The following is a 13,699-nucleotide window of genomic DNA, read 5'->3' as shown; positions in this document are numbered from 1 at the left end:
AGACAGGCTCAAGCAAGAGTATCCAAAGCCATGTAAATATGAGTTGATACTCAATACATGCTTAGACGCATGGACGATGCACTCAAACATCACGCGATGATGCTGTGAGGGTAGGTAAGTCGAAGCCACCACATGTAGATAAGCCAAATTGGAAGAGGGCCCAACAATAGCTTAAAGGCAATCTAGATAGATGGGATAATTAGTGGAAGGCATGCATGTGGACCATAAGTGCTTCAAACCTTGGGAGTAGCCACGTACTAAGGTATGGGTTGTAAATATATATGTACTATAACATACTTATTTTGGAATTCTTAGTTTGGTTTGAATACATTATCTTGCTCATAGCACTTCATTTGATGTTTTTAATTTAGGCCCACAAGCTTGCTAGGATTGGTCAATTGCCTATGAATAAGGGATATATATATCATATAGGCATGGAACGAAGTCTCCCTTTAAGAAGTTGGAGTCAGAGGGAGTAGCCATCAATTGGATTGTAGTGGCAAGTCGTCATGTATGTCTCCAGTCCTCCTTGTTCTCAATCATGTTTGACATTTCCATTCTCACAATACTTATATTTTCTAGATTGTTTCATTCTTGAGGTGGCATGCTCAAACCAAGCAAGGACATAGGAGAGGGAGGAGATGAGATCAGAAGCAAAGCATTTTTGTACTACCCTCTTTAGAAGGAAACTTTTGCAATAATACATGATGTGAGAGTTTGAGGCAAATTTGAAATTTTGTAGCTCAGATGGCATGTATTTATTTTTGTATTAATGTGTAATAAAAGATATATAGTGGGATAGGATGGATTGTGGGGCTGAAACAAGCCCCATTATGCCCCTTAAATTTTTTTTTTGAAAACACAGTTAGTATAGCCGAGGGCTAGTAGCTACACTGATGCTGGTGTCGTCACCCGATGGCCGTGGTGGAGGAAGAATTTAAAGTGCTCAACCTAATACAGATTATAGAGTTGAATGCATGCAACCTAGCTTAGGTGGATGAGTGCTTGAACCGTCTGAGGCGTTACTGCTCCTCCTGAGTTTCCCTTCATCTATATATATTTCTTTCTGAGAATGAGGTGTCGATCAAAGGGCTATGCCACATGGCATCTTCCTCTCTTCTCTTGCCCTTTTGTGCCACACTTACTTGGCTTAGCAAAGGGTTGGACTGCACACATCGCAAGTTTGGAGCATCACAATAAGTTTGGAACTCGGGTAAGATATTTTTATTTTTTTCCACACCCGCAAAAGTGTGGCATCACAATAAGTTTGGAACTCGGGTAAGGTATTTTTATTTTTTCCACACCCGCAAAACCACACTTGGGTGGGGAATGGGTTCACACTCAGAGAGATCACACACCCACACCCAAGACCTTGGGTTGGATTCATCTTGTTGGATTATGCTTGTACTCCCATCGCCATCGCCATCGCCATCGCCATCGCCGGAGGAGCTCGGAGACGATCACGATGCGCAACACATCGTAGAGCAGCCCGCTTCATCCGCTTCTGCTTTGGTTTCTTCAGCCTTCAGTTCTTTTCTGTCCCAGTTCAGTCGCCCTCCCACATCGCACCTCAGGCGTGAGGTTTTTCAACTCGTAGTAGCCCCCGCCTTTGCGCATTTGGGCGCTGATATCATTGTCGTTTCAAGAGATTTGTGTAAGTTGACTTACTCGTTGTCATTGCCAATTTTCGATATGCGTCTCCCTTCAGTTCCCGATCGACTAATGCTGCGCAGAACTTAGGCAAAGGATAGTTGGTTTTGGTATCTTTCCTTCGCAAGAGGTGGTCTCTGGAGTTTTCTTTGTAGCGCATCAATATTTCAATTCCCCAGTTCGTGTTCTCTCTTATAAGGCGGCATATAAGAAACTAGATGATCTGTACGCTTAGGAACTGGAAGAATTTATGCAGCATCTGGATATACATGGGGATGTACGTGGGACTTAGCTTGAAGAGCTGCGTGACAACCCTTACTTTATGTCACGACTTCATTTTGTCGGGATTCAGATCTCCATCTTGCTTAGATACCTCGTTTCAGTCTCTTGTACATGTGCAAGTTAGGAAAAATCCAATAAACGTCCCTGTCAAGTCTGAACTTCTAAGGAAGGGCACAACCTGAAGGAGAAAGGAGAGAGAGAGAGTAGTAGAAGGAGAGCTAGAAAGAAAGAAAGAAAGGTTTATTAACGTCAAGCACCCCATCTAGGGGAAGTGGAGGTGCCTATGAATACGTGGGGAACTAGAGTGTGTAGCACATCTCTAGGTGTAATGTAAGCTAACAAGGTGAATGATATTCAATTATTCATAAGGCCTACCCAAGATAAATAAAGTAAACAAAAAGAATCTATTGGAAATGGTGTGGAGGAAGACTTGAGGGGATAAAGGGGAGAGAGAGAGAGAGAGAGAGAGAGAGAGAGAGAGAGAGAGGGGGGGGGGTGGGAGAAAAGGTGGAGATAGTGTGTAAGAAGAAGGGAGATAAAGAAGGGGGGAGAGAGAGAGAGAGAGAGAGAGAGAGAGAGAGAGAGAGAAAGTCAACCAGTTTAAAGTCTGCATTCAAGTCCAATGAAGAAGAGCCAATAGGAAAAATGCACTTCCAAAAATTCAAGAAATGCCTAATTTCTGCTTTGCCCAAATTTCATTGTTGCTAAGGCTACCTAGAGGGCAAGCCAAAAAGCTGAAAGTAGAGCTGAAATAGATGGAAGAAGCCAAGGACCTTGGCTTGTCTATGTGTGTGTAGATCTCATGTAGATGGACCCTACCTATAATCTGTCATGAGAGATCAGAATTCAGCATGAGCATGGCTGGTCCTAGAGAAATCATGGTGTCTCTGGAGTATGTCAGAGATTTGCTGCTGTCATCCCTTGGTCATGTGGCTGTCGTGCTAGTATGTTGTCCATGAACACCATACTAGCATGGTGTCCATTTGTCGTCATGCTAGTATGGTGTCCATGGAGAGCAGTTTTTCAAGGCCATGTGCCTTCCGGTGTCCATTTCGTGTGGGCTCCTCTCGCATGTAGTGCTTTGTGATTTTCTATTATCTAGCCCCTTGGTCGGCTATTGGTCACATGAGTTTGCTATTGTGTCTTGTGATGTTTGACACGAAGAGAGTCACATGACGTGGAACCTTTGCTTGAAAACCTTGGATTTCATATTATTTGGGACACCTGAATCCTCACCTCATGCATGCCACATAGGGTATTATAGACTCTTAGCTCATGGTGTCTTTTGGTTGTAACTTCTTGCTTTGTTTCAATGTGGAATTTGTGGAATAACGTTGGGAGTTGGCCATAGCTATCTATAGAAGGTTGATTGTAGATATCTAGGTGGTGCTCGAATGAAGCCTTCCATAGCCATTTTTGGTGGCATGTTGCTGTCTCAGGGACACCTTGATCTAGTGAATGTATGCATGCCATAGGTCTTCTCTGATAGTTGTAGATATGGTAAGTGTGTGAGCAAGTACAAGAGTCGAGATTGATAGGCCGTCACGTCAACTAGACTGAAGAAATGAAAGTACAAGGTACATAAAGATAGATCCTAGGACTAAGTGTCCTAGGTGTCACATAGGACTAAATGTCCTATGTGGCATAAAAGGCACTAAAACACTAAAGTGCCTATAACTATGCCTACAAGGCACATACCAGGGCCCATAGGGCATCACTACGACCGGCAGAAGATGGCCTACAAACCCCCCTCTATGGTATGGGCTGAAGTATTCTGGAAACGTCTCAGAATACTTTGTATTATCTGATCATGGTGGCACATGTTCATCCAAAAGGATATAGCCACCTATGGATGTACAAGGTATGTCAGATTATGTAACAAAGGGAACCAAGTGTAAAGCCTATTGGAAGATTCGAACTTGGGACGAGGAAGTGCCTTTGTAAACATATCTGCTATGTTGTCCTCTGTGGGAAGGTAGGACAACTCTATGTCTCTTGCTGACAATTGCTCTCGAACGCATGCTTGCCGGGAGGGAGATCTACTAATTCCCATGTGTCATTTTTGGCAATGGATTGTAACTCAGCTCTCATTGCATCCATCCACTCTTTGCTGTCAAAAGCATCTTTATGGCATGAAGGCTCTTCATTGCAAGCTGTAGCAAGGAGTGCAAACTCAAGAAAGTGACCATGCATCTGTCTATTCCTTGATCTTGTTCGGGCAGCAAGAGGTTGATCTTGTTTGCTGTCCCTCAATGTGTCATGAAGCCATTTGGGAACTTGCCTTTGCTGTCTATTGACAGCTCTTTCTTCAATCATTGCATCATGAATAGTGGGATCATTTTGTGCTGGAAGAGAAACCTGCAAATTAGCATGGGGTACTGGATGATTATTGCTTGTTGGAGGGCCTGCAGGAGGTTCATGTTGCTGGTCAAAGTCTCCTTCTGAGGGAAGCAGAGGTAACCAAGAGTCAAAGGCATCCAACATGTCAATTTCTGGCTTAGCTTTGCAGTCCACAAGAGGAGAAGCCGAATGTTCAGCAAAGATTACATCTCTATTGACAACAATCGTCCCAGTATTTGGTTGGTATAACCGATACCCTCTGCTCTCTTGGCTGTAACCAATAAATATGTATTTGATTGTCTTGTCATCAAGCTTATGTCTCAGCTGAGATGGTGCATGAACATATGCAAGAGACCCAAAAACTCTCATGTGTGAAAGTGAAGGCTTCCTGTCTTTCCATGCTTCATAAGGTGTAACAGTCCTCAATGTCCTTGTAGGTGATCTATTCAGCACATAGTTGGCACACATCACTGCATCAAGCCAAAATTTATTAGGCAAGGACTTGGCCTTAAGCATGCATCTGGCCATCTCCATATAGACCCGTTCTTCCTCTCAGGAACAGGATTATGCTGAGGAGTGTAAGGAGTAGTGCATGAGTGAACAATGCCCCGTGAAGACAAGAATGCATCAAACTCCTTTGACATATACTCCCCCTCAGATTTGGCTTTTAAAGCATATACCCAGCAATATCTTATGAAGTCATCAATGAGAGTCATGAAATATTTGTACCCCCCAATGGCATTTGTCCTCATTGGGCCACAGACATCATAGTGCACTAGCTACAATTTCCTTTGTGAGAGTTTTGGACAATTCTTTTGAAAAGGAAACCGATGCATCTTACCCAAAAGACAACCCTCACATACATGTTTGGAAACTGTGTGAGTTTGAGGTACATCATTTGCCATGTCTTGTGAATGTAACTTGGCAAGAGCTCTATAATTGAGATGACCCATTCTCTCATGCCAAAGATGAGTTTCAGCAAGCTGTGAATCTGAAATAGCAAATGCTTCAATAGAGAGTGCAGCTGAGTGATCATCAAGGTGATAAAGCCCCTTTTTCAAAGTGCCAGTGAGAACTATGGCATTGCCATCATGAAGATCATATACTAGGCATCTGTATCCATCAAAAATCACTCTGAAACCTGAAGTGGCAATTGCGGAAATTGAAATCAAGTTGACTTTAATTCCGGGCACAAAAAGAACATTAGTCAGAGTGACAGGATGGCTTGAAATGCATGTGAGCTGCACATCTCCAATTCCTTTTACAGCATAGGAGGCATTATTAGCACATGTGACAGTCCCCCCTCGAGGTGCATTAGCTAAGGAATGAAACAACTGTCTGCAAGATGTGATGTGCTTGGAAGCACCACTATCAAAATACCAAGACTGAGCATCATTGCAGTAAAGAATGCATCAACTTGGGAGGGATCAAAGGAGCAATGGACAGCCCATGCCCAATCATCCTGGAGAGCATGTGCATTTGAGGCATATGCTGGCTCGTGGGATTCAATTGCATGTGAGGCATTAACTATCAATCCTGCTTTCTTTTTCTCTGAAGCAATGCGCTTCCTGCATTCTGAAATTTCATGCTCGGGCTTGCGACAATAGTTGCATCTTTTCTTCTTTGTCTTATCTGCTGTATTTTTAGATGCATTGGATGAATTGCCACTGTTAGGCGCATATTTAGGCTTGCCCATAGGCTTGGAACCCTTGCCTTTTCCTGTCTGCTGTGAAGCAAATGCATGATTAGGAATAATAGCTTGTCTATTAGCACGACTTTGCTCTTCCTGCAGAAGCAAAGTGACTAGCTGATCAAAAGAGTAGTGGTTTGGATTACCCATGGCCACTAATCGAAGGGTTGTAGCAAACCCTTGATATGTATCTGGCGGTCCATTCAATGTGGTACTGACAAGCTGAGAATTTGGCACCACCTCATTAATATTGGCAAGTTGTTCCATGAGGTCCTTGATCTTTGTCAGGTATGCATCCATAGAGTCATCTTCATTCATACTGACTTCCTGCAATTGCCTTCTTAAATATGCAACAGGTGCCTCATTGCGAATCTGATAAAGAGAAGCCAATTTGTCCCAAGCATCCTTTGCTGTCCTGCAAGACCGGATGTGTGGAATAATGATTCTCTTGCATGATAAAGCAATACAGGAATGTGCATTTGCATCTCTTGCATCCCATCTTGTTTGTTCCTAAGTTGGAGGAGCAGCAACAAGAGTGCTAGAGGATAAAGCATCATGAGGGGTACCCTCTGCAGAGGGACCAGCAGTAGGGATAGCCACTGTAGCATTTGCTGGCCTCAAGTCAACCCCAAAAACAATATTCCAAAAGTGCCTCGCAACAAGAATATGTTTCATGAGATAAGACCACATCGGATAGTTGGTGCCATCCAACTTATCATCTTCACGAAGAATGCCAAATAAGTCGTGATTGTTCCCAGCCATTGCAAATAGTACAAGTAGAAATGCACTGACAAAGTGACCAAAGAATAGCCTCAAGGCTTTCAACTGCAAAAATATATCTTGCTGTCCCAAATACCAGCTGAAATTGAGCTCCCAACACAAAAGCCCCAAATTTGGAAACCCTGAGTGATGACGTGGCACAATGTGACAGTCCTGAACCTGAACTTGACTGAAAACTTCAATTTTTGGAAGGATTTCAGTTGCCAAGCTTGTCCAAAGTGTTGTATTGACAAGTTGAACGTCCAAATGTCAAAAGCCCTAAATTTTCCTATTGGAAATTAGGGTTTGACAGTCAAAAACTGTCAAAATGCAGTAGGTTCAGCAAAGGGGGCTGAAACTTAGCAGATCTTTTTGAGAACAGGCTGGACAACCCGAGAGAGACTCCTAGAGAACTCGCGTGGAATAGATGCCTGCTATAGATGAGGATTCGTCACTTGGAGGTGCCACGAGGTAGAGCTTTGGGCAGATTGCGAGCTGGAATAGTGTATCCAGCTAGTCGCCTAGCTAGGAGAGGTACCTAGGGTCTCCAGAAGGGCAGCAGCAGCAAGTCGAGATGAAGGAACAGCTACAGGGTGGCTGGAACTGCCTCAAAAGGCTTCGAACTAAAGATGTAGCTGCTGGAGAACCTTGGAGAGTGCACTAGACAGGTCGCGATTTGCATACGCTTGCTGTAGAAGTGACCCGAGGTGAAAGGACAGCCGTACAAGGCCTAAACCAGCTGATGAAGATCTTCAAAGTGCTGTAAACAGCCGCCTGTGAAGTCGCCTATCAAGAGAAAGATGGAGAAGCCAAGTTACTGCGATGAAAAGCTCCTGGAAGTCCCTAGAACTGCTTACGAACCCAGAAACGAGCTATTGAAACAGTCGACCAGCAAGTGACTAGCTCCCAAAGAGCAATGGAGGGGCTGGGGAAGTTCGACCGGAGTCACGGTGGCTCTGGTCTTGCGTCGAGCCTCGTCCAGGAGATTGAGACGCACAACACCCCTTGACGGGCGCCATTGTCCCATCACCGGCTATGCACCAGCTAGGGCGACATGACATACGGAGGATTTCGCTCCGCTCCAGTCCTTTTCTTTTCATTGCTACATCCAGTTGTATTTGATTATGTATGATCAGAGATAGGATTCAGCACGGGTGATGATGCTCGTTTCAGTAGCTCCACCCTTTCTGTGATTTGTATCAGCTTTTATTTTAGTCTCATAGACCCATCGGTCTTCCGAAGACTCTGATAAAATTTCTTTTGTTCTTTCGTTTCCCCCTGCCTTCTCCCTCCCCGCCTCTTTCTTCTTGCCTCACCTCCCTTGCACCATTTCTGTCTTTCCCTCGCCTTTTCTTTTCCGACCTCTTCTAACCTCCCTCTCTGCGTCTTTTTTGTGCCTTTTCTGTCCTCTTCTGTCCTGCCTTTGCCTCTTGGTCTTGAGGCATGTGGGTGGTGATTCATCGCTGCCCACAGCGCCCCCGTGTACCTAGGAGCAGCACCTATCCTTTGGCGCTGCTTTAGTGAGCAGCCCACACTGCTCATAGCCCATTTGTTGGCTACTAGCTAGGTTGTTTCTAGCATAGATTTTCAAACACCATGGGATGCCTAAGTTGATTGTTAGTGATCGAGACCCCAGAATGACTAGTTTGTTTTGACGAGTATTGTTTGATAACATGGGTACGAAGTTGGATTTCTCATCTCCATTCTATCCTCACACAGATGGACAAAGTGAGAATGCCAATTCTACGGTATTGGATCTTCTCAAGTGTTATGTGTCCGAGCAAAAGACCGAATGGGAAAAGTCTCTTCCTCTTGTGGAATTTGCATACAAGAATACTATATACAACTCCCTGGCCACAACACATAACACTTAATTCATTAATTTTGGACTCATATGTCTACATTTGGACTATTCCTAAAACTCCTTCCCAAATGAAAAGTTTACTTTATGAAAATGTTGTTTGAGAATCAAAAGTTTACTTTTTGGCACTATCATTTCCACGTAATAAATTTTAGAATATCTCTCTATAATGTTGCACTTAATAACAATTTAAATTAATAATTTAATAAAAAATAATAGTTTAATTACACTTAATTAATAAAAGCAATTTAAATGTATGCATGCATGTATGTATGTATGCATGCATGCATGCATGTATGTATGTATGCATGTATGTATGGCCCAAGAGACTCCGCGGGTCTTTAGAAACCCAGCATAGCTGCTTATGCTTGGGCACTGATGACGACATAAGTGTTGCTTTGCTTGCTAAGTATGTCTTTCTTTTGTTTTTCATAAAAGTTTTTGTTTACCTGTTTTTTCTTCTCTTTCATTTTCTCTTTTATTTTCTTTGTAGATTTTTGATCTTTAGAACAACAAAAATTCTAAATTTGTATGATTGGACTTATTCTAGTCTTACAAAGGTATATGTATGGCCCATGCATGACATTAATTTACCATAAGAGTCCTCTAAAATCTTTGCAAGAAAAGCTTCCGTTCGAACTTCGAAGTCATTTATGGAAGAGTGATTCTGCCACCTATCCTTAGAATAAAGGACGAGATATTTGCAGCTGATCAGTATGTTCGAGACTTGGATACAGCTTGCTCCCAGGTTTAGACAACAATTGAAAGATCTCAAGAGAAACAAAAGAAGGCTGTAGATAAGCATTGAAGGGAGATGAATCTCCAAGGAGATTGGGTGTTACTCAAGTTTGAAAAAGCACACCTTAGAAAGATGAAGGGAAAAGAAAAAGTATACTCAAAGTTGTCTCCTAGATACTGTGGGCCTTTCTAGGTCATTGACTCATAAGCGAAGTCGTATACCAACTGGAGCTACCTGAGACATGGAAGATTCACAATGCCTTTCATATGAGTCCAAGAATGTAACATGCCACTGTTTATCTGATTGTGTAATCACAGCAAGACCTTCTTTAAACCTTATTGCGAGGAGTTATTATGCAACATAGAGAAACAAAGAAAGAAAGAAAGTTTATTCAAGTCTTTAGAAGACTGATGGGTCTATGAGATTGTGAAACCCTGGTACAATCAAGCTGCGAGGGTGGAGCTACTAAACGAGCATCCACACCAATACATAATGTAAAAAAATAAAGCAGAATGATAGTACTAAGTACTAAGTACAACATAGTCATGCTGGTGACCGAGCTACAAGTCAGTCACATCAACATCATCATCCTCATCAGATCGGGGGAGGACGAGGCACTGGATGCAGGAAATCAGCAATAGAGTGCTGTTGGCCACTAAGAGAGAAGAATAGAGTGCTGTCGGCCACTAAGAGAGAAGGAGATTAGGGTAAAGAGAGAATAGAGACAACAATCGATTGGGTCCCTGTACCCACTGAGGCCCCCCTCCCCAATCAGGGAAGAATTTGCTTTATACTTGGAGAAGTGAGAAATACAAATAACACTCTTCGAGAGAGCATGGAAACATGCTTCTAAAGAGTTTAGTGTGCACACGTATTGCAGACCCAATGTCTTGAGAGGCAACTCCAACCAACACTGACACCTTATGCTGTCTACATTGACGACGTAGGGCACTTCTGCAAGGCAAGGAAGAGGCTTGTGCTGTCGATGGGGATGCAGGGTTACTACGTGAGTGAGAGAGAGAAAGCTGAGAGTAATGGAAGCTGAGAGAGAGCTGGCTGAGAGCGAACCGTGCAAACTGCAAAAGAGAGCTAAGAAAGAGCTGATGAAACAATGTCCAAATCTTACTCCTTTCGCTGATGGCCAAGCGACTGAGGCTAGAGCAGGGCCAGATCTGGTGTGTTCAGGGCTGCAAAAGGGAGCTGGAGTGGAGCTGCAGGAGAGGCTGAAGGCAGGAGCATTGAATGGTTCGAAGAGGGGAGCAAGGGCCCCTTTTATGGGGGCTGGTTTGAGCCAACCAGCAGCTGTAACCACCGACTGCAGTCGGCTGTTTTACAGACTGCTGGTGCCCTTGCTGCCTATAAAAGCCCCCTCTAGGCTTATTTCACAGGGATTTTTGGGCAGCCTTTAAAGGGCTGCTTTCCCTGCTTGAGTCTGGTCCATTGGTCAGCCTTTGGGGGCCCCTCTGGGGCTCCTATCCTAGGCTAAGACCTAGACCTAACTAAACCCTAAGATGAAAATACTAACCTAGTGAGTACTGACTTGACCTAAGGCTGAGAGACTGACCTACGTAGCTTGTGCTTGAGTGTCCCTGGACAAGGGCTCACAACATATGACAAAATCTCCTATTTGAGAACTATAATGCACTTGTTCGATGTAGCCAGTGTGTCACATTGCACCCAAGTGCAGGGGTGCATGTGACATGCCCTCCTTAACTTGGCGGTAGGTTCATTGCCAAGTAGGCCACCAAAATATGTGGGAACTCTTGGAAAAAATCTTCGTCCAATCACACTGCTTCATGGGTACTTCGATCTTGGAACTTGGTATAAAATTCCCGGAATCCTGTGTCCTGACCCATGCTTCCATTTTTGAGAGAGAATCTGCTCTAGCTGCAAAACTTCAGTTTCATCAAGGATTTCAGGTTGTTGCTCGTCGGGAATCTCAGTAAGAGGAGGTTCAAAATACGGCTTTAACCAAGCTACATGGAAAACATTATGCATTATCCAACTGTCCGGTAGTCATAACTTCATGGAGACATAATTGATCTTTTTGATAATAGGGAATGCTCCAACGCTCCTGAAAGACAGCTTAGGGCATCGCGTGCCCACCTGCTTCAATCTCTGCTTGATGATTGGTAAATATGCCCATTGACCCTCTTTATATTGGACATCTCGTATTGCTCCCTCCTCCCGCTAGTTGCTGCTCCTCCACCCTCCTCTCCATCTCCTCTGCTCTACCCCCTCCTCCGCCTCCATGCCCCCCTTCGCCCTCCGCCTGCCGCCTTGCTATTCTCCGCCCTTCCCACCTCTGCTCTACCCCCTCCTCCGCCTCCATGCCCCCCTTCCCCCTCCGCCTGCCGCCTTGCTATTCTCCGCCCTTCCCACCATCTCCTCCACTGCCCCCCCTTGTCTACCCCCTCCCCCCTGTGCTTGCCCCCCTCGTTGTCCTCCGCCTCCATGCCCTGCCCCTCCCGCTTGGCTGCCCTGCGTGCCACCTGTGTCTGTTGGTGCCTTTGCCTCTGCCTGGCTGTCTTGCACACCATCAGCCTCCGTTGCCTTGCCGCCCTATGCTGTTGCTGTCGCTGTTGCTTGGCCTCGGTTGCTCACAGTCGAGTGTTGGCTGCCTGGTTGCGCCTGAGCTGCCCGCGGGCACAGCAGCTCTAAGGCAAGGCTAGAGCTGCCTTGCCGCGGCTGCCTACGTAGCTTGTCGGCATTGTTTGGGCTGCCAAGGGCAGCGTCGACATTGCCTAGCGGCAGCATGCCGCTGCCACAAGGCGCTTCCCGCCCTCGACCCGACGCTTCCCACTCTCAGTACGGACGGATATCGGCGCAACCTCGCTCTCGGCGCTAGCCTACCCTTCCAGCGGTGCTAGCTCCTCGGATCATGTCACTACCAGGGGCTCACCGACCCCCTCGGCTCTGGGGTTATCTTTTGAGACCAATCGAGGCACTAGGCTCCCAGTGATTAGCCACCGCCCCCCCCCTTCCCCTTTTTCCTTTGGCACCCCGCCTCTTCCCTCCACTTTTTTCTTCCAAGCAGCAGTGCGTTAATTGTTTTTTCGAGGCGTAAGCAATCTTGAAGGCGACATTTGTCTAGCCTGAAGGGCTCCAATCGCAGCACCTTGGACTCCCACAGCCGTCAAGGTTGTCCTATCTCCCCAAGACAAACAACAGGTTAAGCAAGCGGTTCAATCACTCACAGATAGAGCAGTGGTTGGCAGGATAGTGGGGCTCACCCCTTCTCGGCATGAGGTTCGTGATTGGCTCCAGGCGAGTCTAGCACTAGAGGGTGATCACATAGAGGAGGTCACCATCTATGGATGGGGAGTATTCCTCCTCCAGCTTCGCTCCCTAGAGACCACTCAGGCGCTAGTCGAGTAGAGCCCGATTTACCTCGGCCCACATTTGGTGTTTCTCCTCCCCAGGTGCCATGGATTCACGGTGGAGGACATGGACTTGGCCCACCATGTCCTACGCTTTCCAGTGACACTACAGTTTCCAAGGCTCCCCCGTGATTACAAGCCCATCCTACCTTCCATTGGCAGGGTCTTTGGTACATTCCTAGAGTCCGCGACAGAGTCAGCTGCGACTGTAGTGGCAAATGAGGGAGTCCCCAGACTTAGATTAGTGGTGGAGGACTAGGCATCTCTTTCGGAGTGGATACTCCTAAAGACTCTTGAGGGAGGAGAGCTCTGCTAGAGGATTGAGATTTCCGGATTACCAGGATAGTGCCTCTGTTGGAGAGAGCATGGACATCTTGCCCAGGATTGCCCTCGAGGACAGAGACGCCATGCTCCTTCCTAGGACCGACAGGATGCTCCTCAGTCAGACAGACGGAGACGCCATCCTCCTCCGAACGATTGGTAGGAGTGGAGAACAAGAAACCCACTCTTCAACACAGACGTCAACGCACTCGCCTCCGCGAGCGGGAGACGGCAGCCATGAAGGAGACTTCTTCCCCTCAGGGCAATCAGGCCATGGAGGAGGCAATCACCTCCCCTGCAGCCCCCAGGGGTGGGGTGGTACAGGGAGAGGAGCCCCTCCCCTCGCAGCAGCCTAACCTAGCAGGGACAGGTGCTTCCAGCTCCCAGCGCGCTAGCCGATCCCCCGGAAGGGTGCAGGTACCCAGGACCGCTACTCGAGACATCCTTCGCGTCCTCTAGACGCCTCTTCTCCACCAAGGACCTCGGGCAGTTCCCCTCCCCTCGTCCCACCACCTCTGCCAGAGCCTTTCCTCCCCCCCGCCCCACCACCTCCGCCAAAGCCCTCTCCGCCCCCCACCCCACCACCTCCGCTAGAGCTTTCTCCCCCCCTCCGACACTTCATCCCCCCCCCACCATGATTATCCTCACCACCCGCCCCTCTCCTTCCCCACCCGGTC

General features: G+C 46.4%; 1 protein-coding gene across 1 annotated transcript in view; it reads left to right on the top strand.

Annotated features, from left to right (window-relative positions):
* The first annotated feature begins 1,402 nt into the window (after positions 1 to 1,402).
* Positions 1,403 to 13,699, top strand: part of LOC147890796 (F-box/kelch-repeat protein SKIP30-like) — a 37,481-nt gene continuing 25,184 nt past the window's right edge. The window contains exon 1 of the mRNA XM_087390074.1: positions 1,403 to 1,654. The gene's annotated coding sequence lies outside the window, so the exon portion shown is untranslated. The remainder of the gene's footprint in view (positions 1,655 to 13,699) is intronic.

This window comes from Dipteris shenzhenensis, chromosome 18 (genome assembly GCF_047967505.1).
Source record: "Dipteris shenzhenensis isolate YYH24624 ecotype China chromosome 18, Dip_SZ_1.0, whole genome shotgun sequence".
In the NCBI taxonomy this organism is placed as follows: Eukaryota; Viridiplantae; Streptophyta; class Polypodiopsida; order Gleicheniales; family Dipteridaceae; genus Dipteris; species Dipteris shenzhenensis.
Note: the sequence above shows the minus strand (reverse complement) of the source record. Positions and strands in the feature narration are given on the sequence as shown.